This window comes from Cavia porcellus, unplaced genomic scaffold (genome assembly GCF_034190915.1).
Source record: "Cavia porcellus strain 051 isolate PalLab524CR breed Dunkin Hartley unplaced genomic scaffold, mCavPor4.1 scaffold_14, whole genome shotgun sequence".
Taxonomy (NCBI): Eukaryota; Metazoa; Chordata; class Mammalia; order Rodentia; family Caviidae; genus Cavia; species Cavia porcellus.
The window spans coordinates 76735887-76763096 of NW_026947497.1; the positions used below are offsets into that span (position 1 = coordinate 76735887).

General features: G+C 52.1%; 1 long non-coding RNA gene across 1 annotated transcript; it reads right to left on the reverse strand.

Annotated features, from left to right (window-relative positions):
* Positions 1 to 1821: 1821 nt before the first annotated feature.
* LOC134470356 (uncharacterized) lies at positions 1822 to 23437 on the reverse strand. Its single transcript, XR_010039198.1, has 2 exons — positions 23308 to 23437; positions 1822 to 7400 (listed from the first exon to the last, which is right to left on the reverse strand). It is a non-coding gene; the product is annotated as an uncharacterized LOC134470356 (long non-coding RNA).
* Positions 23438 to 27210: the final 3773 nt, after the last annotated feature.

Here is a 27210-nt window from a genome sequence, read left to right on the forward strand (position 1 = left end):
TGTAGCAGTTTTGCTACAAAGTCAGAGATCGGCGAGCTGGCTGTGTCTCCTGAACACTGACCGGCTCCTTTATTTCTTAAGAAGAGGAAAACCAAGGCGGGTTGGGGCTCCCCAGGCTCCCATGGCGTGTTCAGATGTCCCCGAGCCCTGTCCCCCTGGGCTAGAGACAGAAAGGCAGCAGGGCCTGGCAGTCTGGTGGCTCTGAGGAGGCGAGTGACAGCTCGACTGAGGGCCACCTGGCCAGGCTTTGCTTAGAGCCTGCCTGACGAGCTCACTTATCTCACACAGGCAGGTGTGGAAAGCGCCGTATGACCTTTGAGGGCATACCCAGGGCGGCGGGGGTCTTCAAGGACAGGCGTGGGGGAAGGTTCTCAGGGCTCCTCCTTCCGTGGCCTGGGCAGGGCAGGGGAGGGATCACAGTGCCCTCAAGGGTTAGGTGGCACAGGACTGAGCAGGTGGGGTGGCTGCGGTGGGGACCACGGAGTCTGGCTCAGGTCTGGGGTCGCCTAGCAGAAGTAACTCCCTTTCTCGTTTCTGTTCCCTCCGTTGCCTGGGCCTTTTGCAAGCTCTGGATTTAATTCATTTAGAAGTATTCATGGCTGAAGATTGGTCATCTCCATTCTCTTGATTTATAACTTATTATCATCATTATTATTGTTTCGTTTTTAGAGAGGGTCTCGCTGTGTAGTCCTGACCTTGAACTCACAGTGGTCTTCCTGCCACAGCCTCCTGAGTGTTGGGATTACTGACGTGCGCCACTGTGCTGGACACCGCATTTTAAAATCCTGGGCAGACAGCTTGCATCAACACCTTCTCAGTGTAGCATGGGTCGTAGAAGGAGCTGACCCAGCTTGGGTTCAGGGCAAGGATGGTCCCTCCTCTCCTAGCTGCGCCCTGGAACACAGCCCCTGAGCCGCCAGCTGCACCCTGGCATGCAGCCCCAAGGACCCTGGCAGGGAAACCCCTCCGCAGGGGCTCGGGCAGCCAGCCCAGCTCCGCCGGCAGCACAGGCAGTACACAAAGGGCGCTCTGCTGCGCAGCTGAAGCCTTGAATTTGTTTTCTTTGCATTTCCTGTGGCAGGAAAAGTCAAACCCTGCGTTCCTGAAGTGTGGATTTCAGGTGGCTTTCCAGGAGCCGTCTGTGTGGCCTCCACCCTGGCTTGTTCTGTACCAGGGGAACTCAGGCGCCTGTCCCTGGGGTTTAATGGTGGTCACCGCCCTCCTGGGCCCTGAGGTCTTCCCGGGTGGGCTTCAGTTACCCACTTACCTGTTGGAATTGGCTCAGTTTGGGGGTACAGGGATTGAACCTGGCATGTTTGCATGCCGGGCACAGACTCTGTCCCTGAGCCCTGGTGTTTTGAAGTTTAAGGTCACTTTTCTTGGTTCCTCATCTGTGGAAAGGGAGGGTAGCGCCAGGGGCTCTGTGGCTCCTTCCTGCTTGGCTGTTCCCCGGATATTCAGGCCAGGGCCAGATGCAGTCTCTCGGATGCACCAGGGCCTGTCCCCTTGTGGGCCTTGCCAGCGAAGCCTCAGTAAACCACAGCCCTGTCCCTCCTGGGTTCCAGGAGGGGGAAGCAGCTGCCCTCAGCCCTAGCCTGAGCAGCTGCGCTCTGATCTCAAATTAGAATCAGCCTCTCTGCCCACTTTGCACGGTGCAAAGCCAGCCTTTCAGCTGCAGCCTTGTGACCAGGAGCAGCAGCAGGCTCCGGGCTCTGGACAGAGGGGAGGCCTGCACAGCCTCAGGGCCCAAGGCCTCAGTAGGGGAAGGAGGGAGCCCAACGGGTGGACAGTGGTGTGGACACAGCTGATTAGAAAATATGGTAAATGCTTAAATCAAAAATCTTTGTTACAGTAAAAGAGATTACAGTGAAGTCCCTAAGCACTCTCCCAGGCTGGGGACTTAGCTTGGCAACTCAAGCACTTGCCTGGTAAGCTTGAGGTCATGAGTTCGATCCCCAGTACAAAAACAAAACAAAATAAAAAACTTTCCCTTTCAAAACACATTTCCCATGTTCTTGCCGTTTTCAGAAGCAGTTCTAAAAGCCCCTTTCCTGAGTGTTTTTACAAGCTGTAATCAAAAACACGATGATTGTTGCTGCTAGGTGCCACGCAGTGGAAAGGCACTGGGTCTTCCTCACGTTATTCACCAGATCTGGCACCATGTGACTTCCGCTCTTCCCCAGAGTCAAAGGTACCATGAAAGGTCAATGTTTTAAATCAGTTCAGGACATCGAGGCAGCCAGGACTGCATAACTAAAGACCCTTAGGAAAGAGGACTCCAGCCTGCTGCAGGAAGAGGCGAGGCTGCAGGGACAAGTGTGTTTGAAGGGGATCCTGAGGGGGATTCATGGCAATGCGTCTGTTACTGTAATAGTTTTCCTTAACAATTACCATATTTTTCAACCACATCCCTCCAAACGGTAGTCCCCAAGGTGCCTGGATCTTGCCAGGACGGGGCTGAGCCCAGAGTCACGCCTGCTGCTGCTCATGACGAGCTGAGCTCTGTGCTCCTGTGCCTGGGTTCAGCCTTCCTCTCCCGTTCTCAGCCACTGACTGGCTGTGGGTGTGCAGGGTGACAGTGATAGGAGGGACAGACTCCTGCCGTGAGCTGGCACCGCCCCACACTCAGCCCCAGGGCTCCCTGTGCCCCCTGTCCCCCTCTCCTGGGCCCTGGGAGGGAGGAGGCCCTGGCCCCAGTCTCTGTGAGGCTGTTGCCTCCTCTCCCAGCACACAGGTCCACCTGAGATCTCTAGCGTGGTGACTCAGGCTTGAGGTCTCTTGTCCGTATCTTAGGTCTTCCCGAGCAAGCTGAGTCCCCAGAACCCATCCTATCTGGGTGGTTGAACTTTGATCTTATTTTATTTTTTGGTTTTCTGAGACAGGGTGTCACTGTGTAACCCAGGCATTGATATTGAACTCACGGTGATCCTCCTGCCTCAGCCTCCCAAGTGCTGGTGTTCCAGGTGTGCACCACTGTGCCTGGCTTCTAGGAGCCTTTCTATTTGAACAATTGAGCATTATTTTAATGACTAGTAGAAAATGTAGCTAGTTCAAAACAGGCTTGACCTGTCCAAGAATTCAAGGACCTGGAGACAGGCATTTTTTAAAAGATCAAAGGAAGAGGAGGGACAGTAGGTTGAACATGCTCTGTGCTCCTGAGCCTCTGTGAAGTGACATGGGTCACTGTCGTGGCAAGCACTGAGGAAAAAGAGAAGCAGGTGATGCATGGATACGATGAGAATCCCCGCGGGAACTTGCAGGGCTCATAACTGGGAGACACTCATTTCCGCCATCACCACTCACAGTGGCCCCGATAGAGAGGTGTCAATTGTCATGGAGCTGGAGGCAGGCCCACGGTGGCCAGGCGAGCTGCCCAGCATCACCCCGACAGCATGCTCATTGCCAGCAGCGAATGGTTCTCCATGGTGTGGTGGCCTGGACAGATCTGTCCCCAGGCAAGGCCCAGGGCTGGCAGGTCACTGTCCCTGCATGACAGCAGTGCCGAGCAGGGCTTGTCCCTGGCTGGAAGTGGTGGCTCATGCCTGTAGTGGTGCAGATAGCAGGCTCAGGTTGGCAGGGAACATGGCAAGAGGCAGAGCCAGGTGGAGACAAAGACCAGCTGGGCCCACACAGCAATGGGGCCTCAGGGGACTTCAAGGAGGGTGTCAGGTGCTAAATCAGTCTTGCTGAGGTTGCTGGTCTCCAGCAGGCCCTGTGTTGTGACAGCTGGTGACAGCTGAGGGGGACTTATGTCTAAGAGAGCTGTGAACTGAACGAGGACGTCACACTTGGCCCAGACACAACCCCACTGCAGCCCCAGGACCCGTGAGGGTGGCAGTCAGGTCTCCCCAGAAGCCAGCCACACAGATTTCTTGCCCAAGGCCCCTTCTAAAACCCCTGTGTACTGCTTACCATGGTCCAATCCGCTGCCGCCCTGTCCCTCTGCCTCTGCTCTGCTGTCGGTCGCCTTAAGGTTTCAGGCTCTGTCATGCTGTAGTGAGAGGTGAATTCTGGTAGTGAGCACAAGTAACCAGCGTGCTGCTGTGAGCCATAGGTTCGTGTAGCAAAGCTGATCATAATATGCGGTGTGTATTTCAGGAAAGAAATTCATTATAGGGGCTGGGGATTTAGCTCAGCGGCATAAGCGCCTGCCTTGCAAACAGGCAGTCCTGCGTTCGATCCCCGGTACCGATAAAAAGACCAAAAAAAAAAAAAAAATTAATTATAGCCAGAGTCACATCGTTGTGAAGCTCCTTCAAATCCTCGCCATTTGAACACACTTATCCTACATCCTTGCCGCTTTCTGAAGCAGTTCCAAAGTCCTCTTTCAGGAGCGTCTCTATGAACTGTGGTGAAAAGTGCTGTGAACGCTGTTGCCCAGGGCCATCCCCCGACAAGGAAGGCTGAAAACCACCGCGGTGTGGCGCGTTGTCCTCGGTCACCAGTCTGGCACCATGTGACCTCTGGGGCTTCCCAAGTCAAAATGACCACGAAAGGTCAACGTTCTGAATCAGTTCCAGACAGACATGGACACAGCTATTCCAAAGCAACAACAGGGCTTAGGATTTAGCTCAGTGGCATTACGCGCCTGCCTTGCAAGCAGGCAGTCGTGAGTTTGATCCCTGGTACCGATTAAAAAAAAAAAGACAAAAAACCAAACAAGGCGACGACAGACCCACATGAAAGTGGGCTTCCAGAGGAGCTTCAGGAAGCCTCAAGAACAGCGGATGAGAACACTTAAAGTGAGCATCAAAGTGAGCATGAGGATTCTGAAGAGATTATGGCAGTGTCTTTTACAGTAATACATTAAAATTAAGCGACACCAACATGCTACTTTTTGCTCCCACCTCATAAAGGGGGAGTGAAAGACAGGTGGGTACCTTGGCCTCCAGGAGCTTGGGATTTCCTGAAGGGGAGACAGAAGTGTGCTTGCAAGTTTGCAAACCTCCCTGAGCACTGGTCCACATCAGTGGTGCTTCAGAAATGACTCATCTCTCTCTCTCTAACCTTGAAAACAGAACAAAACTTTTCTCAAGCCCTGTTTTTGTAGCTTTTGCTTTTTGAGACAGGGTCTTGCTACGGAGCCCAGGTTGGCCTTGAATGCACAGCAATCCTCCTGCCTCAGCCTCCCGGGTGCTGGGGTTACAGGTGCTCCCCGCCGCCCCTGGCCTGTTAGCACAGTGAGGCCACTCCAGTGCGTGAGCAGCTGTCAGTGCCGCCTTTGCGGCAGTGAGGACTCTGCTGAGAGCCACCCGCTTGGCTTGTGGTGTCGCGCAACACCTGCAGGGGCGTCTACACTCACCTCTTTGTTATCGTTGAGGAGACTGAGGCACGGAGCAGCCACGCACAGCTGGCAGAGCCCAGGCAAGGCTCCTCTACCCTGGGCACTCCCGTGTGCCAAGCCGCCTAACTTCCACCCTCGCTCGTCACCAAGACTCCTGTGGCTTAGACGTTGCTCTTATTTTTCAATAATTTTTTTTCTAATTACAAAAGTTAAACTTTTTTTCTTGCCAGTGTTTGGCTGTGTTGCTAGGCTATGCTCAAACTCCTGGGCTCAGGCCATCTTCCTGCCTCAGCCTCATGGGTAGCTGAGACTACAAGCCCATGCCACCATGCTCAGCTATATTTTGGGAATATTGAATAGTATAGAAAAACATAAAGAGGAAAATTAAATCTTTTGTGATCCCAGAACTAAATCCTGTTAATATTTTGGGGGAACATCAGTATTTTTTTTTTTTTTTTTATCAACGATGTATATTTCCTAAAAATTGTTGCTGGATATAGTGGCACAGGCTTGCGGGAGGCTACTCGGGAGGCTGAGGCAGGAAGATCACTATGCGTTCAGGCCAGCCAGGGCTATGTTGTAAGACAGGGAAAAAGGCCCTGAGCTCTCGAAGCCCTTTGGCAGCCACTGTCTCCCTGCAGCCCCTCCCAGAGCTGACATCCTGCAACCCCCAGGCCAGCGGGGGAGGACCTGGCCACCTGCGCTTCAAGGGTTGGGATGATCCCCCCGGAGGCGTGGGGACTCTCAGTACCGTCAGCTCACCTTGCAGTGAACCTACAGCTGCTCTGAAAGATAAACCTATTTCAAAGGAAAGAAAAATGCTGCCCAGGAGAGGTAACTGAACAAAGAAAAGATGGAGTAGGACTAGGTCCTTGCCGGGTGAGAATACACGTATTCAGAATTAGAGTCCTGAATATATACAGATCTTCTAGAAATAAATAAGAACATTTTGGGAGGATGAAGCAGGAGGATCACTCTGAGTTCCAGGTAAGCCTTGGCTTCATAGTAAGACCCCATCTCCAAAAATAAACAAATGTCAGGGATATAGCTTAGCGGCACAGCGCCTGCCTGGCAAGCACAAAGTCATGAGTTTGGGCCCTGGTATTAAAAAACAAAACAAAACAAAACAAAAGAAAAAACAAATTTGTAAGAAGGCAAGAAGAGGAGCTGGGGATTTAGCTCAGCGGCATAAGCGCCTGCCTTGCAAGCAGGCAGTCGTGAGTTCGATTCTTGGTACCGATATAAAAAAGACAAAAAAAAAAAAAAAAAAGGCAGAAAGACTGCAGCTGGGTGTTTTTGCAGTAGAGGAAATTTGTATGTCAATAAATGTATGAAAGGTGTGTGACTGCACAGGAACCAGGCAGATGTTAACAAAAGCTACTCATCAGGTTGGCAAAGAAAAACAGGCATGAAGTCCAAGCGTTGGCAGGATGTGGGCAGAGGGAGGCTCCTTGCCTGGTGAGAGTGTAAGCTGCTTACACCCTTTAGGGCAGCAGTCATCGCGACTGGGCCAGGAGTTTATTGCTCTGGCGCTGCCCACTCAGGGTTTGCCTCTGCCCTCTTGCCCAAGGGCCAGCTCCTTCCTCCACTGTACCAGGAGGTGCAAGCCAGCATTCTGCAAGTATTTTGTTGGGTTGGGGGTTTTTTTGAGACAGGGTCTCACTGCGTAGCCCAGGCTGTCCTCAAACTCACAGTGATCCTCCTGCCTCAGCCACCAGGGTTCTGGGATTACAGGCGTGCGCTACCACATCCAGTGAGAGGCCAAGTTTCTGAGCAGCTGCCGGAGTAGGGTCAGAGCTGCGCCTGGAGCGTGTGTCCTGCTGCTGTAGTTCGGAGACAGGAGCACAGAGTAACATCTCACGCAGAGTCCAAGACACCTTGGGTGACCCCGAAGCTGCTTTGGTACCTGGCACATGGTCCCGGGAGCTGGGGCTGTGACCCAGCTGACTCTCCCTGGGCGACGGGCCAGGCTCGACTTCTGTGCAGTCTGCCAGACCAACAGGCCATCCCCAGTGTTACGTGCTGTCTCGTGTCCCTGCTCTGTAAAAGCGAGGGTGGCCTCCTCCAGCCAGAGTCCAGATCTGGGGCAAGATGTCACTTGAGCTTCCAAGTCAACCTGTGGAGACACAGAGGCCTCATTTTCTTTTTTGTTTCTTCTCTGTCTCTCTTCTCTGTTTCTCTCTGTCCCTCTGTCTCTCTGTCTCTGTCTGTCTGTCTGTCTCTCTCTCTCTCTCTCTCTCCCTCCCCCTGAGACAGGGTCTTCCTTGGAAGTGCAGACTGACTGTGAACTCAAGTTGATTCTCCTGCCTCAGCTTCCCAAGTGCTGAGATTCTCCACCATTCTTGTCGAGGGCCCCATTTTTCACTGCTGAAATTGGACATTTTAGTCCCCTAGAATCAGCAGGAGTAAGAAACCAGAAAACTGAAGTCCATTTGAACATAGAGGTGTGTACCCACCCGAATGGAAGCACCTCAGAAGAAAAAGCACAAATGGTCAATAAATACATGAATATGTGTAAAAATTTTTGCTGGGCAAGGTGATATCTTGAACTGTATTCCCAGAACTCAAGAAGCTGAGGCAGAATGGTCTCCATGAGTTCAAGGCAGCCTGGGTTATATAGTGCATTTAAGGTCAACCTGAACTACGTAGTGAGACCTTGGCTCAATAAACCAAAAACTGAAAACCAAAACATCACTGACCATTAGAGAAATGCAAATTAAAATAACACTGAGATTCTAGCTCAGCCCAGAAGGAGTGGCCACCACAAGTGCTGGCGAGGCTGAGGATAACAGGAGCCCTTCTCCTCTGCAGGATATAACCTGTGCGGAGTCCTCAAAATACTAAAAGTAGAAATTCCATTTGACCCCACCATCTCCTTCTAGGACTCTTCCCAAAAGAATTAAAGACATCATTTCTGGTGACCTGTGCACACCCATGTTTACAGCAGCACAGCTCATGATAGCTGAGTCTTGGACACAGCTTTTATGCCTGTCAACAGACAGATGGATAAAAAAATGTCATGTTTACTCACAGTTGAGCTCTACTGTGCATAAAGATAAATTTGAAGGGGAGATGGATGTACTTTGAGACCATAATGTTAAGTGAAATAAATCATAGTTGAGCGTGGTGGCACCTATAATCCCAGCACTTGGGAGGCTGAGGCAGAAGAATCTCCAAGAGTTCCAGGTCAGCCTGGGCTACACAGTGAGACCCTGTCTCTCTCTCTCTCTCTCTCTTTTTTTTGTCTTTTTCCTTTTTATCGGTACCGGGGATCAAACTCACGACTGCCTGCTTGCAAGGCAGGTGCTTATGCCGCTGAGCTAAATCCCCAGCTCCTAGGGCTGCATTTTTGATAATAGGCAAAAATGTTACCTTGGAAAGAGCCAGTCACTTGGGCCCTCCAGGTGCCACATGTGGGCTTCAGGATACAAAGAGCTTCATCACCAAGCCCAGTGTCCCTGGAGCTGGTGGCACCCAGGTGATGCTGCTAACCATGCAATGCTCAGGATCCCCCAGGATCGGGACCTGGGACCTTGCTGGTGCCAAAGCAGCACCCCACAGCATCCCTGCTGCTCATGTCACTGCCAGGACAATGCTGTCCCTGTCCCTGTCCCTAGGCCTGAAGTTAGCGGGCAGGGCTGGCTTTTCCCTGTAGCTGGCCACTGTCAAAGTCTGCATAGCATGGGGCCCTGCCAGGCTGGGGAGGCAGGAGACACAGTGAGGGACAGGCAGGGATGCATGTGGACAGCCCTGAGACTGGCCAGGGGCTCCTCAGACTGGGGAAGTTGTCATCTGTCCTGGTGTGGAAACCCAGTCACACCCTGGTGACTCTCACATGGACTGACTGTCCAGGCAGAAGCGGGGGCCATGACACAGGGTCAGCTGCTGGTGGTGCCCGTGGGCCCAGCCCCCTCGAGGCTGCCCACATCCACATCTCTCAGGGAACAGTGCCTGTCCCCTGAGCAGGATCTGGAGACGGGGTGGGGGAGCATGGAAGATGGTGTCCGGACCAGCAGTGGGGTGGGACCTGTGCAGCTGTCTCGAGCTCAGGAGTGTTGACTGCTCTGCCACTGAAATTCGTTTTTTGTTTGTTATTTTTTTGATTTTTGGAGATGGGGTCTCACTATGGAGCCACAGCAATCTTCCTGCTTCAGCCTTGCAAGTGCCGGGATTACCAGTGTGCACCACCACACATCTTCATCGTTGAAATTCCCAGTTACTTTTTAAACAGGGGAACCTCAAAGCATGTATGTTGTCCTGACGGCACCACAGGACTGCTCCCTAGGGAAGTGCCAACAGGACCACCCTGTACCCAGGTGACCATTGGTGCCTCTGAGGTCTGCGATGGCCTGAACATGGCCTCACAAAGACTCATGTGCTGGAAGATGGGCTTCGGCCCAAACCATACCTGTAATCCCAGCTCTCTGGGAGGCTGAGGAAGGAGGATCACAAATTCGAGCTCAGCCTGGGCAATTCAGAGATTTAGGCGAGACTTTCTCAAAATGAAAATAAGGGAATTAATAAATAAGGGTTAGGAGACAGCTCAGAGCAGAGGACTTGGGTTCAGTCTACAGCACCAGAGGAAGAGGACGGTGGGGAAGGGTGGAAGGGCCGAGCAGCGGGCACCTAGGAGTTTGAGGCCAAGCCCCTTAAGGTCCTCCGTGGTTCACTTTGGAGCCATTTGGATGTAGACAGTCAGGCCAGGCCAGGTGCAGCTGATGGTCTTTCGCCTGCCTAGCATGCTCCAGGCCCTGGGTTCTCTCCTCGCCATGGGAAAAGTTTTAAAGTTGGCGTGGACCGTGTCCTCCTTGCTGCTCATCCCCTGTCACAGGGGTCCCTGCCCTGGTTGCACCCACTGCACTATGATGCTGGCAGCGACCACCAACCACCACGACCCTCTGACGAGCACTTTTCTTTCTAAAGTGCCTAGACTCGGGCATTATGATGTAGCAACAGGAATCAGGCTCCTGTGGCTTTTGCACATCTGCCACGGCCCTGCCTTGTCACAGAGGCATTTGTGCCACCCCACAGCTGGACCCAAGGACCAGGCCCTCCATACGTGATGCTGAGCTGGCTCCCAAAGACTCCATAGTTCAGCCACAAAGGAAAGCAGGCCAGGTGCCTCCTGACTGTAAGGAGTTGGATTTTTTTTTTTTTTTTTTTTGAGACAGGATCTCATTGTGCAGGTTGTTCTTGAATTTGCAGTGATCCTCCTGCCTCAGCCTCCTGAATGCTGGGATCATAGGCACATGCCATCAGGCATGGCTGTAAGGAGTTGGACTTTATCAGGAAAACATGTTAAATAAAGTGACTTTGGTTTTTATAAGATCAGAGTCAGCCAGGCATGGTGGGAATACTCAAGAGGCTGAGGCAGGAGGATTACTGCAAATTCAAAGCCAGTCTGGGCTACATGGTGAGTTTAAAGCCAGCCTGAACTACATAGCAACACCCTGTCTCAAAAAAACAAAAACCAAAAAAACTCAAAAACCAGGGCCAGGCTGTGGCCGAACTCCGATACTGCTGTTTCTCTCGGAGGACACTGATGCTTGCGGCACGGTTGCTGTTTCCTAGCATTGGGCCCCAAGTGAACTACCCGTGGTTAGGGGACTCAGAGCTGTGGTGTGTGCCAGGGCCTCCACGTGCAGTTCCGTCCTTCCTTCCACAAAATCCTGACTGGGATTGGTCCTGGGAAGGAAAGGCTAGAATGACAGCTGCACAAAGTTCCATACAGGCCACATGTGGTGACACGTGTCTGTAATCCCAGTACTTGGGAGGCTGAGGCAGAAGGGTTTTAACAAGTTCAGCCCATCCTGGGTTACATATTATGTCCAAAACCAGCCTGAACTACACAGTGAGACCCTGTCTCAAACATTACCCCCCCCCAGGAGAGGCAGAAAGGCTCCATGCAGAGCAGACAGAGAGACTAGGACCAGAAGGCTACAGAGGATCTGGGATAATCTTGACCCTCTTGCGACCCACGTGTGATGTGGCAGAAGCAGATTGTGTGTCTCCTGCTCTGTCCCTCGCTGGCTGTGTGAGTTTTGTTTTTTTTTTTTTTTTCTTTTTTTTTGAGATGAGGTCCTACTGTCTTCCCCAGGTTGGTCTCCAGCTCTTGGGTTCAAGAGACTCTCCTGCCTCGTCCTCCCCAGTAGCTTGGACTATAGCCCCACTGGTCTAGGCTGAGACTTCTCTCTCATGGTTAGTGTGGGGAAAATAGTGGTGTCTGTGTCATGCTGAGCTTGCTCTAGAGATTAATTCAGGCAGTGCAAGTGGCGGTGAGGCCACACCATGGGGCTGGCCTGGGGCGTGGGGGACCCGTTTCCAGGAGCCTCTCTCAGCTCTGCTCTGCAGTGTTTATTCTTTTATACTCATGGTCTCACTTTGGAGCTCAGTCCCCACTGTCCATTTCTCCTCCTCCCTCCTAACAGATACCCATTTGATTTGGGGCTACTGTATCCAGCCAGGCCCAGCGAGGGACATGGGCACCTGTGCTCTGTCTTCCCAGCCTGCTTTTCGGTGGGAAGATCACGTGACTGGCTGCAGCCAATGGAGCTCAGAGGACGGGTGCTCCTAAGCTGGCGGCCACCTGCCGCTTGAGGCTTAGAACTGCAGCACAGATACTAACACACCTACATCCCCCACACAGCGCACACACACAGTTCCAGGGGAAAAAGCTAAGAGACCCCAGAGATGCCAGCCTATTGTACTTCCAGTCTTTATCACATGAGACAGAGACCATTGTTTGCTTAAGTGCCCTATAAATCCGGTCTTTGGCCACCTGTAGCCATTATTTATTTCTGACATATTTATTTTTATTCAGTTTGGCTTTTCTAGACAGGTCTCACTATGCAGTTCAGGCTGACCTTAAATTCACAGCGATCCTCCTGCCTCAGCTTCACTGGGATTCAGTTGTGCACCACCATGCCCAGTTAGCAATGAATAATGTACTGAATTTCATTTGGCTATGATTTTCTTCCTTTTTCTGGAAACAAGATCTCCTCTATGTAGCTCAGGCTGGCCTGGGACTCACTGTATAGCACACCTGCCTCAACCTCCTGAGTGCTGGATTACAGGTGTGGATTACAGGATTTGAGGCCAGTCTGAACTACGTAGTGAGATCCTGTCTCAAAAACAACCCAAATCAGCACACAAAAAGATTCCCCGGTGTGACAGCCACTGCCGGAAGGAGGGCTCAGGGTGGGGAGGAGGAGAGCAGAGGGCTGCTTCCTGCCTGGCCCCTCAGGGTTTGTTCTCAGACCCTAATTTAGATCAAGGCCTGGCCCAGGAAGGGTTTAATCACTTTCTGCTTTGGTACCTGCTCCTTAGTTTGGTTTTGTTTGTGTTTCTTTGACTGCAGAAGTTTTCTTCAGAAACCTTTAGGCTATTTACTGGGCTTATTTTACTTCTCCTTTTATCTTTGGCTGTGGAGAGGCCACACACAGAGGCGCCTGGGGCTCTGCAGGGTTTTTCCTGCCCTGAGGCAGTGGCCGGCAGGGAAGTCCTTGATCTTGTCCCAGACTGCTGGGGTCTGGGTGGCTGCACCTTCAAAGTGATGACACCCAGGACGGGAGATTCAGGCCTCTGCAGTCCTGGGACGTCTATAAACTGGCTACAAACCAGGGTGCCTCAGGGCCTCCTCAGAGGGGCCTGCAGCTTAGGGAGGCCACAGGGTTACCAACAGGACATGCTGATAAGTCAGGTGCATGCTGGGAGTCCCGGTGCTCTGGGATCCCAAATTCGACCCCAGCCTGGGCAATTTAGCAGTTTAGTTAAGATCCTATTTCACAATAAAATCATGGCACTGGGTTCAGTCCCTCATACCACTAAATCCATCAAGAAATCAATAAATGCAAATAAAAATAAAGCATGGCTTGGTGGAGCGTGTCTCCAATCCTGGCCGGCACTCAGGAGGCTGAGGCAGGAGAATTGCCACAAATTCGAGGTCAGCCTGGTTACAAAGTGAATACCAGCCCAACCTGAACTGCATAGTGAAACCCTGTCTCCAAAAGACCAAAACATAAGTAAGTAAGTAAATAAATAAATAGTGAAAGTTAAACAATGCACGGTACATAATGCTTTCAGTAAAACAGGACAGTCTATTATGTACAAAGGGGTGGAAATGTGTACATTTTTTCAGGTTTAGCATAGTCACATCAAACCTATTGTTTTTACGATGGCAAAGTTTCACATTTATTAAAGGTAGGAAAAAACAGGCTCCACAGAGGCTTTGGGCCAAGTAAAATAAGAAAAAGGGGAGGAAAAAAGTACTCCCCACAGGGCAACGCAGGCTATCATGCAGAAATAGGACAGCCACATCAGACCCATTGTTACACAGAGATTAAAGGAGGCCACCGAGGTACCAGGGCCTGCAATAAGCCCGAACGGACCGAGCCAGAAATCAAAATGCAGTCGCTCGTGCTAAATGTCAAACCTAAAGCTGGGCAAGGTGGTACGTGCCTATCATTTCAGTGCCCTGGGAAGCTGAGGCAGAAGGATGGCAAGTCCAAATCCAACCCGGGCGATTTAGTTAGGTACAGAGACTCAGACTGGGGATGGAAGTGGATTCAACCTCCAGTGGAGAAAGAGGAGAAATCAAATTTAAGCTTTTTTCTTCCTTTTTTTGGTGACACTAGGGATTGACCCTGAAAGGTTTTGGCCCAGACAGGACACTGTAGCCAGGAAAGCCACAACCGGAAGCAGGAAGCCCCATCTTGCCCTGCCCCTAGGAAGTTACCTGTGACGCCATCTTCCCGCCCCTGGGAATTTACATATGGCGCCAAACCTAGGATCAATGGGCTACCTGTGTATCCCTAATGCCCGCCTTAGGTTCCACCCCAAACCGAGGTTATTTACAGGCCCCCACGCCACGTGTCCGCCGGAGAGATCGCCGGACGCCAGCGGTGGGGTGCCGGTCATCTCTCTCCCTGTTCTCAGAATAAAGGCCGCTTTTTATTTTATATTTCTCATCTTTTGTTAATATTTTTCATCTTTTGGAAATAACTCTATCAGACCCCAGGGCCTTTGTACTGAGCTATACCTCCATCCCTTTCATATGTTTTTATTTTGAGGCAGTGTCTAAGTGGCCCAGGTTGGGTTCAGACTTGTGATTCTCCTGCCTCAGCCTCTTATGGTGCTGGAATTTTGAGTCTGTGCCCTTTGCCAGTGTCTGTCTGATGAAGACATCATATAGGAGAAGCTGTGACCATTAGTGTGTGTTGAACACCTTCTACATGTAGAAGTTAGAGTAATTGTTTTCAGTATTGGGAATTGACTCCCAGGCCTTAGGCTTGCTCTGCCCCAAGCTGTACTTCTACCTGTTTCTCTATTTTTATTTTGAGACAAGCTTATTAAATTGCCCAGGCTGACCTTGACCTCCTCCTGCCCCAGCCTCCCCGGAAGCTGGGATTACAGATATGAACATCGAGGCCTGGTTTAATTTTAATTTTTAAGAGTGGAGAGGGGATATAGCCAGACATGGCTGTGCATGGTTGTAATCCCAGCACTCAGGAAGCTGAGGCAGGAGAATCTCAGCAAATTTGAGACTAGCCTGGGCTGCATAGTGAGATCCTGCCTCAAAAAAACAAAACAAAGCAAAAACCCCAGTTAGGTCTACATGTAATTTTATCAGTTAAATACTTCTGTAAGATTTGTTACATAAAACAGCTATCTATTACCCCATTTCTAACTCCTCCGAGGCGAGCACTTTTGACTTTTCAGCTAGTATTTTATGTTTTGTTTTGTTTTGTTTTTGAGGTAGGGCCTTGCTAAATTGTCCAGGCTGGCCTGGAACTCATGACCCTCCCACTTCAGCCTCCCACACAGCTGGGGGTACACGTATAAGCCTCTTGCCTGGATTAGTTTATTGTTTTGTATTATTGTGTTGTTTTGGCAACCCTATCTGTAGCAGTCTGGGTTTACTGGAGAAACAGATGTAACACAAGATATACACCTGTATAGAAATTACAAAATTGGCTTACGAGGTCAGCCACCAAGTCAGATGAGGGTCCCGCAGAGGGAGTCTGCACGCGGAAGCTGGAGGGTCCAGCCCGAGGGCTGGAGTCACTGCAGGTCCCGTGCAAGTCTGTTTCAGGAGGCCAATGGGCCTACCATGGAACCCTGAAGCACCGAGCACGAGGGGAGGCTGGAGAGTCGCAGGCAGAAGCCCAGCAGTCAGTGCTAGAAGCCCTGGCCCCTGCTGACTCACTTAAAGTTCTGGCCTTCTCAAATTGACACAGCAACATCCTGGATCAATAACTGCTTGTCCTCCACACCCCAGCATGGAGAGCTGTTGGGCCCCTTAAACTTCCAGACTTCGCAAGTTGACACAATGTGTAAACCATAACACTGTCCCTAGCCCTTTGTTTTATCTTTTGAGACAGGGTCTTGTTAAATTGCTGGGTTGGATTTGAACTTGTGATCCTCCTGCCTCAGCTTCCCAGCATGCTGGGCTTGCAGGTATGCGCCACCACATCCAGCTAGCAGATTCTTTTCCATGTTAACTTTTCACTATAAATGATTACATTTGACTCCTTGCTTCCTGTCTCTGTGGAAATGTTGCAGGAAATTTCCCAAGCCAAGCAAACCAAAGGGAACCAAACCAAAAGGAAGACTCTTGGCACCGAGGAGACAGAAGGCAGCTTTTAATCAGCATTTAATCTGTACACCCACGGACTGCTGCGGGGATAATTCCTTCCTAGCAGCCGCCTTGAATCAGGAAGTTTAGTATGTATAGAATTAGAAGGGGGAGGTACAAAGCCAGTGACTTGATTGGTCCCATACACTGAATCATAGACTGATAGGCAGGCTGATATTGAAAATATAGAAACACTCCTGGAGCCAGAGGAGGGGCTCTTACAGAATGACCACAGTTAAGAGCATTGAAGAGACGAAGAAAGCTCGTTCCATCTGCTGCTTCCCCTCCCCTTCTCCCTTCAAATCCAACTAGGTTAAGTTTTAACTTCCTAAAGGCCATAAAACAAAGGCCTGAGGTACTAGCTCCTGACATCCTGGGTCTTCCCTATCTGGTAGCCCCGTCACAAACTGTGTTAATTGCATCAGATTGTATTAGATTGTACATTCTTCACAGAAATAGCTTCGTTTATATCATAGTAATACCTGTAACTGTAAATGTGTGTCTTCCTTTTCCCCTGGGTAAAAGATTGATATGTTAATCAATGCTCTCTTCTGTAAAGAATTGTAAAATCTTACCCAATTGATATGTTAACCATTGTTGCCCTCTACAAATAGAAAGGTTGTGGTGCTAAAGTAAGGTAATTATGTCAGGAAACTCAGAGATAAAGTCTGCTGACTATGCTAATCAAGATTGGGAAGTATGTCAGAACCAAGCCACACAGGAGCTAGGTGACCTAAAAATAAGCTGTGCAAAACAAGACAGTTAATCAACTCTGACCCACTGGTCGCCCCTCATGATCTGACCAATCACAAATGGACAAATCACCAACTGTTCTGCTCTAACTGCTATGATTGGCTTCTGTAACAATGCTTGCTTGCTTTGCGGTTTTCATCCTTAAAAACACCAGCCTTGCCCCAACTCAGGGTTCTCCGTTTCCACCTGTTTGGAGGACCCCGTGTACACGGAATAATAAAAACCCCATTGTTTTTACATGAGAGCGAGGCCCTTGGAGTCTTCCTCGCGACACCGGTCTAACAGCATTACCGTAATACAGGAATTGTTCAGGAGAGAGATCCTTGATTGAATGCGCGTCATTAAGGACATTACCATGATACAGGAAAGTCCCGCAGAGACAGGTTTCACAGAATGAGCACCGCCTGAGCCCAAGGCGCCTCAAGGGAGAGGCCATTGCTGGATCTACTGAATTTGACATTGTCAGGGTCAACTGAATTTACCAGACAGCAGAGCAGCGACTTGGTCAGAGTCCTCTGGAAGTATCTATAAATCTACCATCTCCTGAGTGCCTTTCTGAACTCTACCTGTGCCCCGACACGCCTGCCCGAATTAGGCAGTTGTGCTCAGATCTGTTGGGTACCCACACCTTGGCGAGCTGTTCGAAGCCTGTCCTCGGGAGTCCACCGTAACAGCTGCTTCCTGCACGACCTCCTGTTCCCCTAGAGTTAATAACTGTCTTGCTTTTCTTGTTTAGTTTTCTGTGTGTAAGTCACTAACCCCAGTCCACAACACTGGGCCCTCCTCCATTTCTCTGTACCTCTATTCAAAGCATCCGGTCCCATCTCTGGGAACAGATGTCTGCAGAAACTTTTGCTTAGCTCTGGTCCAGACTGGTGCCCTCCAGGCCACAGCTGCAGCTGTTATATTGGGCTTGCCCTTTCCCACCAGTGAGCCAGGCCTTTTGGGGTGTGTGTAATTTTTGAGACAGGATCTTGCTATGCAGTTCAGGCTGGTTTTGAACTCACTCTGTAGCCCAGGCTGCCTTAGAAGTCAAGGTGATCTTCCTGCCTCAGGCTCCTAAGGGCTGAGAACACATGTGCGTTCCACCGAACCATGTACCTTCTGAGGTTCTCAGAAAATCTGAAGGCCTTGAGTGGGCAGCTGGGCACCCACCACCAACCTCCCACCTTCTTTCTGTAGGTGGCCTGGGCAAGTGAGCCACTTCTCAGGATTCCCCGTAGAAATAGGGGGTGGGCCAGCTGCTCCCTAGTTCCTGCTAGTCGGGGAAGCTGGCATGGGACCTGGTCCTGTCTGGGGCTCCAGGCTGATTCTCTAACTCAAGTTCTTACCCTGCCCCATGCCCGGGCCTGCCCAGGGCCCTGGAGGCTGTGATAAGCTCGGCTCCTCCTGTGACTCCCTGCAAACCCTGCTGAGGTTTGGTCTCCTTCCAGCCGAGCACTCAGGTGCGGGAACCATGTCCTGGCCTGAGACCTGCCCAGCGCACCCCCACCAGGAGCTGCCTGGGGTCTTCCCGAGGTCATGGAGCCTGGCCCTCCCCGTGCAGTTCATCGCTGTCATCTTTTTTGTTAGGATTTTTGAGACAGGGTCTCCTTATGTAGATCAGACTGGCTTCAAACTAAAGATGATCCTCCTGCCTCAGCTTTCTGAGTGCTGGGATTACAGGTGTGCAAACCCACACCTGACTCGGAATCTTAAAGTAAGGAAGGGGAAGGCTTCAACCTGCAGGGTACGGGGCTGGCGTCCCCGGTGTCCAGTTCCCGCAGGGTTAGGTTCTTAGATGTAAATTCCATCCTGCAGGAAGCAGAAAGCAGGCTTGTCCTAAAGCTCTGCATGGGGGGACAAGAGCCCCCCCCCAGCTCCTCTCTGCAAAAAAGGAGACTCCAGGGGCTGCTCCCTTCCTTGGTTGTGCCCAGCCCACACCAGAGCTGGCCAACGTGGGTTCTAGCTCGCAGAGGCCGGGGTTGTATAACGGCCTGGCAGCCTTATTGACCTGGTAGGTTCCGCCCACAAGCTCAAAACTGCTCTTGGAGAAGCAGCTGCTGGGACCCAGGGCTGGCAGGAGACGGAGGGACAGAGGCCGCATGTCACCCTGGGGTCCCTGCCTGTGCCCTGCTCCGCTCCTACAGCAGGCCTGTACAGGCTCCCGTGCTCCCGGCTGACGCTGCTGCTCCCACTGTGTCCCTGCTGGCTTCCGGGTCACTCCGCTTCAGGCCTTCCCTGCCCACTTCTCCCTTTCTCTTCCTCTTCGCTTTTGCTTCCCTCTAACTGCTCCTTCTCCTTCCCTAAACCCCTACACCTCGGCTGCACCCCAGCCTGGGACTTGGCCTGTAGGGGGGCTGTTGCCAAATGCAAGGATATGGTGTAATCCCAACACTCAGGAGGCTAAAGCAGGAGGATTGCTGGGGGTTCAAGGCCAGCCTGAGCTATATAGTGAGGCCCTGTCTCAAAAAACAAAAAGGAGGAGAAAGAGGAAAAAGGAAAGGTGTAAATTGGAGCAACTGAGCCAGAAAACATTAAAAAGCAACAAAAAGAAAAAAAGACCAAAGAATTAAAAAGCTGTATATAAAAGTATATCTACCACTAAACAGCGAAAATGAAGCCACTGACTATCCAGGGACAGGATGAGAAACCGGTGATGGTTCAGGAGCTTGACGGAAGGCGAGGCTCTGTGGAAGTTCCGTCTGTGAACCCCACAGTGTGTGAGTGGGCACTGGTCGCCAAAATGCTACGTGACACGTAAAACCCCAAAGAGACGCCCACAGCTACAGTGAAGAAGTGCGGTGAGCCTGTGCACAGACAGGAAGGCGGGAGCAGAAGAGGTAACATCCTGGAGCTAGAACGCAGCGGGGTAACTTGTTTTCTCTTTATTCCCCCTCTTAGGGGGCTGAGGCAGGAAGATCACTGTGAAGTGGAGGCCAGCCTGGGCTACACAGCAGCGTTCAAGGCCAGTCTGAACTTCATAGTGGGGCCGCATCTCATAAAACCCAAAGTAAAATAAAATAATAGAATAAAATGTCCTTGAATGCTTTCGTTTTGTTTTTGTAAAAACTCTCCTTACAGAGAAGTTAGGATGTGCGTAAGGATTTGGGGCTGCATGGAAAATACCTCGCCATCTCCGCGTCTGGGAGGCCCAGCTGGGCCATCTGCCGCGCCCTAGGGGGTTTCCAGGGAAGCAGCAGCACCAGCCCTGCAATTGGCCACAGCGGGTGCCAAAAGCTTTGCCACAGAAAGAGAGGCTGGCTGCTCCCCTCGGTTCTCTCCGTCTTTATCTCCAGGATCCCCACAACAGCTCTGTGAGTCACTGGATTATCTTCATCCGCCAGGTCTGAGAGCTGGGTAACTCATGCAGAGCTGCACCACAGAGGGAGAGCAGGGCCAAGCTGAAGCCTCTCCCTGGGCCTCTGGGCCCTGCTGCTGGGCCGGGCTCAGCACGTGGCTTGCTGTGCAGGGGAGTGAGCTACCTGGCCGCTGTGGTCTCCCAGTAACAAGGCGAGGGGACCCACAAAGAGCATGGCTCTGTGGACTTGAACCAGAGCTCCTCACGGGCCCGCGTGGTGCAGGGGATGGTGGCTCTGACTTGCCACTCATCCATCTATCTACACGTCCATCCCTCCACGTGCCCACCTGCCCATCCATCTACCCGGCCAGCCAGGCTGGGGATGGGGCTCAGTGGCAGAGCGGCTTAGTGCCATGGGCCCTGGGTTCAGTCCCCAGCACGGCAAACACAAGACATTTCCCCACCCACCTATTCACCAGTGACGCATCCGTCCATCTGCTCCCGCACCCATCACCCACTGTCTATGCTTCTGTCCATCTGTGCACGCATCTGTCACATACCTGCCCCGCACCACGCGCCAGCTCTATGCTGTCCCCGCGATTCTGCTAAGGCACAGTTCTATCAGACAGGGAGAAGAAGACATCCACAGACATGCGGGACATACGCCCTGCCCGCCCGTCACTGCTGTGGCCAGAGGACAGAGTGTTTTTCTCACGCGTCTCCGTGCCTCACAGGGCTTTGCACCCTGCTAGGCAGCACAGGCAATGCCTCCTGTCTCCTGAGCCGCCTGGACACTCGAGGAGCTGAGCAGAGGCCCCGGTGGTGGCCGCAGGGAAGAGAGTGTGGGGACAGCTCAGCCCTGGCAGGGCAGCTTGGGAAGGGAGGAAATGTGTTTTTACTAGCAAGCTGTCACAGAAACACTGTACCCAAGTCACAGGAGCCCTGCAGCCTGGAAGAAAGGCAAGTGAGGTAAGGCAGAGACACCACCAGGAACTAGGACTGAGAGCGGGCACAGGCCTGCCGCCATGGGGAGCCAGAACCGGGCCGAGCTGAATCCCTCTGCATCTTTCGCTTCCAGATTTCACTGGGGAGACGGTGGATGGTGCGGACCCTTATTTTCCACCGGCTTCAAAGAGACAGTTAGAAAGGCTATGTTATTGGCCAGTGCAGTGACTGGTCCTCCCAGCTGCTCAGGAGGCTGAGGCAGGAAGATCACTGGATCTGAGGAGCTGGAGGATGGCGGGGTACATAGTGAATTGAAGGCAAGTTTAAACTACACAGTATGGCCCTGTCTCAAAACAAACTCAAAAACCCTAAAAGTGTATGTCCTATAATTTGGACTAAATGAACAGTGACAAGAGGAAGGCAAAGGATAGGTGTAGTGGCTCACACCTCTCATCCAGGCACTGGGAAGGCTGAGGCAGGACGATTGCCGGCAATCTGAGGCCAGCCTGTGCTGCCTAAGGAGACCTGTCTCAAAAAAGAAAAAGATAAAACAAGAGTATTCATCACAGCCTTGTTAAAATGACCACAAATGGGAAGAAACCTTGTCTAACCAAGGAATGGGTACCTAAGGGTTAAGCCACTCCAGGCAGCCAGGTCTCTGGGGAAAGGTCCTGTTCACCATCACCACAGGAAGAGGAGGTGCAGGCAGGCAGCTGTGGGTCAGCGCCCCCCCCCCCCCAGCAAGCTTGGAGCCCGCAGGCAGGCGCAGTGGGCAGTTCCTCCGATGCAGGCAATGGAGGCCCCAGGAGAAAGGCACAGCTCCTCCTGGGGACACTTTCGTGTCAGTTCCCACTCAGGAAGTCCTTCCTACACTGATTCCACTGCCCCTGTAATAATAATAATAATGTCGTTGTCTCCTCTCCTGATGGAACACCTGAAGGATGTGATAAAGTACTTGAAGCTGGGCATGGTGGGACACACCTGGAAATCCCAGCATTGGGAGGCTGAGGCTGGAGGGTCACCAGGAATCACCACGAGTTCCAGGCCAGCCTGGACTACATAGCAAGACCTTATCTCAGAAAATACCCCCAAATATGTGTGTGTGTGTGTATTCTATATATTCATCTTTTTCTTTTTTTGTACCAAGGATTGAACTCATGACCTTCTGCTTACCAGGGAGGCACTTCTGCCACTGAACTAAAACCTCCATCCCTAAAATTGAACTTTTAAAGCCAACCATAGTGGCACATACAATCCCAGCACTTGGAGGCTGAGGCAGGAGGGTCCCTGTAAGTTTGAGGCCCCGAAGTGAGACTCTCTCTCAAAAAAGGGAGGGAGCAGTCTAGACTACACAGCAGGACCCTATCACCAAAAAAAAAAAAAAAAAAAAAAAAAGAAGGCTGGGGATATGGTGTACTGACAAGACCCTGTTTAATTCCAAGGTTTTTTTTTTTTTTGAATAAAAATGATTCTTTTATACTTTTTATGAAAAAAATAAGAATTTCACCACAAAATAATAAGAGAAAAACATTTCATCTAGAACTCCTTGAAGTTTCAGAGCCTTTCCCCCATCTATAATTTATGGACCACGGAGAAAGATGAATTTATAGTACCAAAAGAGGTCTGATTTTAAAATTCTGATCTCCTTGTCTTTTTTCTGCTTGTCTTTATTCTTCCCCGCACCTCAGCGGGATGCTGGCTGTTTGTGCAGCTGCTCCTCCGAGACGGGGAGAGCCTGTCTCTGCCCCACCCTGTCTGCTTGCGGATCCCCACTCCCAGCCCCAGGCCTTCCAGCCCCAGGCCTTCCGTTCCTCAGCACCTCCCCACCCCTCGCCCCTCTCTCCCCTAAGGCCACTCTGGTGAGATCTCGCTGCCGGTCAGCTCTGTCTTTGATCTCACCTCTCTTTCTCTTCATCACCAAAATCCCCAGAACCTTCTCAGCAGAGGCTGTCCTTCGGCAGAGTGCCCTGGAGACCCCAGGCCTTGTGACAAGTGGCAATCGCATGGTTAAGGCTGGGTGAGGCTCCATAGCCTGGGGTAGGTGGAGTGCTGTGTAGGAGGCCCTGGCTGAATCCCCTACATTCAAAACCAAACCAACCCTCACAATGGCTTCCTATTTCAGTCCAAGTTGGATCAAGTTCTTACAGTGACCCCACCTGCCTTGAGCGCCTGCTTGCTCTGATGGTGCAGCCAGCACTCTTGCCCCAGGGCCTTTGCACAGCGCCTCCTGCGCCTGGAACGCTCTACCTCAGATTTCCATCTGGCGAGCTCTGTCATCTCCTCCAGGCTGCATTTACACTGCCTTCCCAGGGAGGCCTGCTTTGTCCCCCACCTGTCCTCTGGCACTTGTGTGCCTGTCCCACTGTGTTTCCAGAGGTCTTCCTGCCTGTGACACCCAGGGCATTGACTCACTTTTCCTGTCCTTCTTGCTGTCCACTAACCGGCCCCACCAGAAGGCAGGATCCCCAGGCAGCCACCGTGGTTGCAACTCCTTCGCAGATGCTGCTTGTGTGGCTAGAAAGTGGGTGCGGTGAGCAGTACTGGGCGAGTGCTGGACTGGCCAAGGTGTGTAGTTGGAGTCCAGGGCGGGTGGAGGAGGAAATGCGTCCCGCTGGGGCCAGGGCAGAAACAGGAAGGAGCCGCCGGCCACGGCGGGCACCAATTTGTTTTAGTGTCACCTCTGGGTGAGAAGGCAGAGGAAGTGTACCCACCGAGTCACAGTAAATCTACTTGCCGTCAAGGCCCCCCCGGGACTTCTGAGACCGGCTGGCAGGCGGAGAGGTCCCCCCCCCCCGCTGTCACGGCTGCCTCAATGTCCTGAACCCATTCAAAACATCAACTTTCCATGGCAATTCCAGCTCTCAGGAGGCTGAGGCAGGAGGATCGCTAAGGGTTCAAGGCCAACCTAGGCTACCTAGCAAGACCCTGGCTCCAAAAGAATAAGAAATTGGGGTGGGGAGAGCTGTGATTTCAGGAGGCTCAGCCACAGTGCGTGCAGGGTCTTCTGCCAGGACTGGGGCCCAAGCCACGGGGCAGGGAAGGGCAGGGGCCTGCAGGGCAAGGCACTCTCACTCTCCCCGAGACGTCTCTGTGGTGGCCACTCCTGGGTGCACCCCGAGTGAGCGGCAGAGACAGAACCTTTGGCAAACACACCACACCCTTGCCTCTGTCTCGCCTCGTGGCCACTCAGCAAGCCTGGCCTGCGCCCTCTCCACTGCAGAGAGGTGGGGTGAGAGGCTCAGGAAGATGGCAGCGCCCTGCGGATCACTGCAGCCAGCTCCGGGGCCCCTGTATCACAGCCGGCAGCATCCTTTCCTCTCTGCCTGCTCCGTCCTGGTGGAGGCCAGGTGGGAAGTGTCTGACCCTGAGCCTACCTGGAGAATCAGGGCACCAGTCCCTGAGCTGGACGCAGAGGAAGCGCGTACTGAGCCTTCTTTGACAGTGGTTGTTTTGAGACAGTCTTGCTACATGGTTCAGACTGGCTTTCACCTGGAACTGAAGTCGACCATCCTGCCTCAGCCTCCTGAGTGCTAGGATTACAGGCCTATACCACTGTGCCCTTGCCTGGCATTTGTGAGACTCCAAGTTCCATTCCCAGCCCTACAGGAAGAAGGGCCTGATGTCCTTTGGAGGCAGGGAAGCAGCAGCGGGCCCAGCTCCTGCAGGAGGCCCAGGCTGCAGAGGGTGACAGAGAAGGTGCTGGAAGCTGCTTCCCTGCCAAGTTCTGCGCCACAGGAAGCTGGCAGAGGCCCGCACACACTTGGGAGTCTGAGTGCCCTTGGTGGCCCAGAGCCCTTGCCGTATGCATGGAGATGCAGAGACCCTGCAGCACGAGCTGCCCATCAACAAGCGGCTGCCGTGACAACAGGGTGACACCTCCGACCTCCTGTCTCTGCAGAATTCGCACTCTGTGGACCCAGCAAACTGCTCCCCTCCCTATGTGACCTCCTCCTCTGAGACAGGGTGGGGGGGCTTCAGGATGGAGACAGGGCCGTCCATCCGGTTTCCTCAAGGGGGCTTATCATAAAGGCATTGCTCTTCCCGGGGGGCAAATAAAAACAGCCCCGCTTCCAGGTATTCACCAGTTATTTATTATTTATACCGCACCCACTTCCAAAAACCTGCTTGTGTGGCTCAGCATAAAAGCTGTACACAGCACAGCACGCGGGGTTGAAACTGTCATGATTGCGACCTTGTGACTGTGGGAGGAATTGGGGGTTCCACTGCTTTGTTTTTTAAAAACAAAGGAGGTCTTGGGAGGGTCCGGGAGAAAGATTAAAACTGCAGCCTGTGATAGAGGATGGGCCAACAGCTAAGGGAAGGAAAGGAGGCCAAGAGCAAGTGAAGCAATCCAAGCTGAGTGCGATGTGCGTCCTGTAATCCCAGCACTCGGGAGGCTGAGGCAGGAGGATAGTTGCAAGTTGGAGACCAACCTAGGTTACAAAGTGAACTCCAGGCCAGCCTGAAATGCAAGGTGAGAATCTGTTTCAAAAAGACAAGAAAAAAAAAAAAAGACGCTTTAAGAACACATCATCTGGGGCTGGGGATTTAGCTCAGTGGCATAAGCACCTGCCTTGCAAGCACATGGTCATGTGTTCGATCCCTGGTACTGATGAAAAAAAAAAAAAAAAAAAAAAAAAAAAAAAAAACAACACATCATCCTTGGCCTGGGTAGCAGGAGGCCAGGCCAGTTCCGGAACTGGGTCGCCAACTTTGGGATCCAGTGGATGCGCCCCTCAGATGATCTGGGCCTCGCCTGTCTCTGAGCCATGGCCAGTCACATAAACAGCCGCTGCAGCCTCAGCCCTCTCTCTCCCCCATCACCAGTGTCCTCCCTCGTCCTGGTGACTGCCAGCCTCCAGCTGGGCCTCTGCATGTGCAGTGGGAAGCTGTGGCCTCCACTCAGCTATAGGCTCTGCCCTCCTGACCCTCAGGCCTGAGGAAGCTCCCTCCACAGGACTGAAGTCCAGCACTGGAGGGCTGGGGACTCTACACAGAGGAGCCATGAATTTGCTTCATGGGGCAACACATGACCATTGAGAGATGGGGCAGGGCAAGGCCAGCAGATGGGTGCCACAGTCACATGACAGTGACCAACCATGTCTCTCGTGTCGTTTCCCATTCTCCTTCCCTGTCCCTCACTCTCACTGCACTGGGTTATAAATCTCATTAAAGTACCAGCACTTAACACTTGATTATACTCATTTTTGTTTTGTTTTCAGATTTTTGAGACAGTATGTAATGTAGGCTAGCCTTGATTTCTCAGAGATCCTCCTGCCTCAGCCTCCCCAGTGCTAGGATTATGGGTGTGCACCAACAAGTCCTTTTTTTTTGAGCCTTCTGACTCCTTGACTTGCAGGAAGCAGTCACTGGTTTCTGACTGATGGTTGGTCATGTGGATAACCACCAACAGTTAGGAGCATCTCAACAAACCTTCACCTCACTCCAAAATTATACATTCCATGCTTGCCCCTGTGTCTATCCAGACTCCACATGGTAGAGGTGAGGAAGCAAGGCCCTGACCAGGCCACTCAGTTAACTGGAGACTGAGCAAGGCTGGAACTCGCTCACTGTGATCTCAGAACTACCGGACATGGTGGTGCAGGCACACCTGCAATCCCAGCACTCTGGGAGGCCGAGGCAGGTCGATTGTATGTTCAAGATCAGTCTGATATCACCCTCAGCTCCTCCTGGAACTGCTGAGAGCTGTGGGCCATACACAGCACATGAGAAAAACTGGGCCCAAACACAGCTTCCAGTCCCCCTAATTGAGAAAAGATGGTGAGCAGCACTTGAAGCCTATGGACAGGGCCAGTCCCACACGGGAGGCAGTGAGAGGTAAAAATCCCTGCGGTCCAGGGGAGTGGTGAACAGCAGAGAAACAGCTTCTCCAAGATTTGGCATCCAGGTGCTGGAATATAGCAGTTTGAGGAAGAGAAGGAGCAAAGGGGCCCCTGGGATCCACTAGGGATCTGATATGAGAATTGGAGCCCACGGGGAGAGCCGAGAGAGAGACCTTAGCACAGACAAGGAGCTGTCCAGTGCTACTTTCCGTCTGAGCCCTGACTTTCTGCATGGGGTGGGGCCTGAACCTGCAGATGCACAGTGACTACTGGTGACCCAGAGGCCTCCCTGGAGAAAGGGAGCAGCGGACACAGGTTCAGATGTCAGGAAAGAGTGACTGGCCATCTTGGAGAGAAGCCGATTTAGCTTGAACCTCAGAGGAGCTGTGGGCTGGTTGCATCTAGCTGCTCCCTGTTGAGGTGAGGTAGAAACTAGTTCCAATTGGCAGGAGGTCACGGAGCCCAGTTCAAG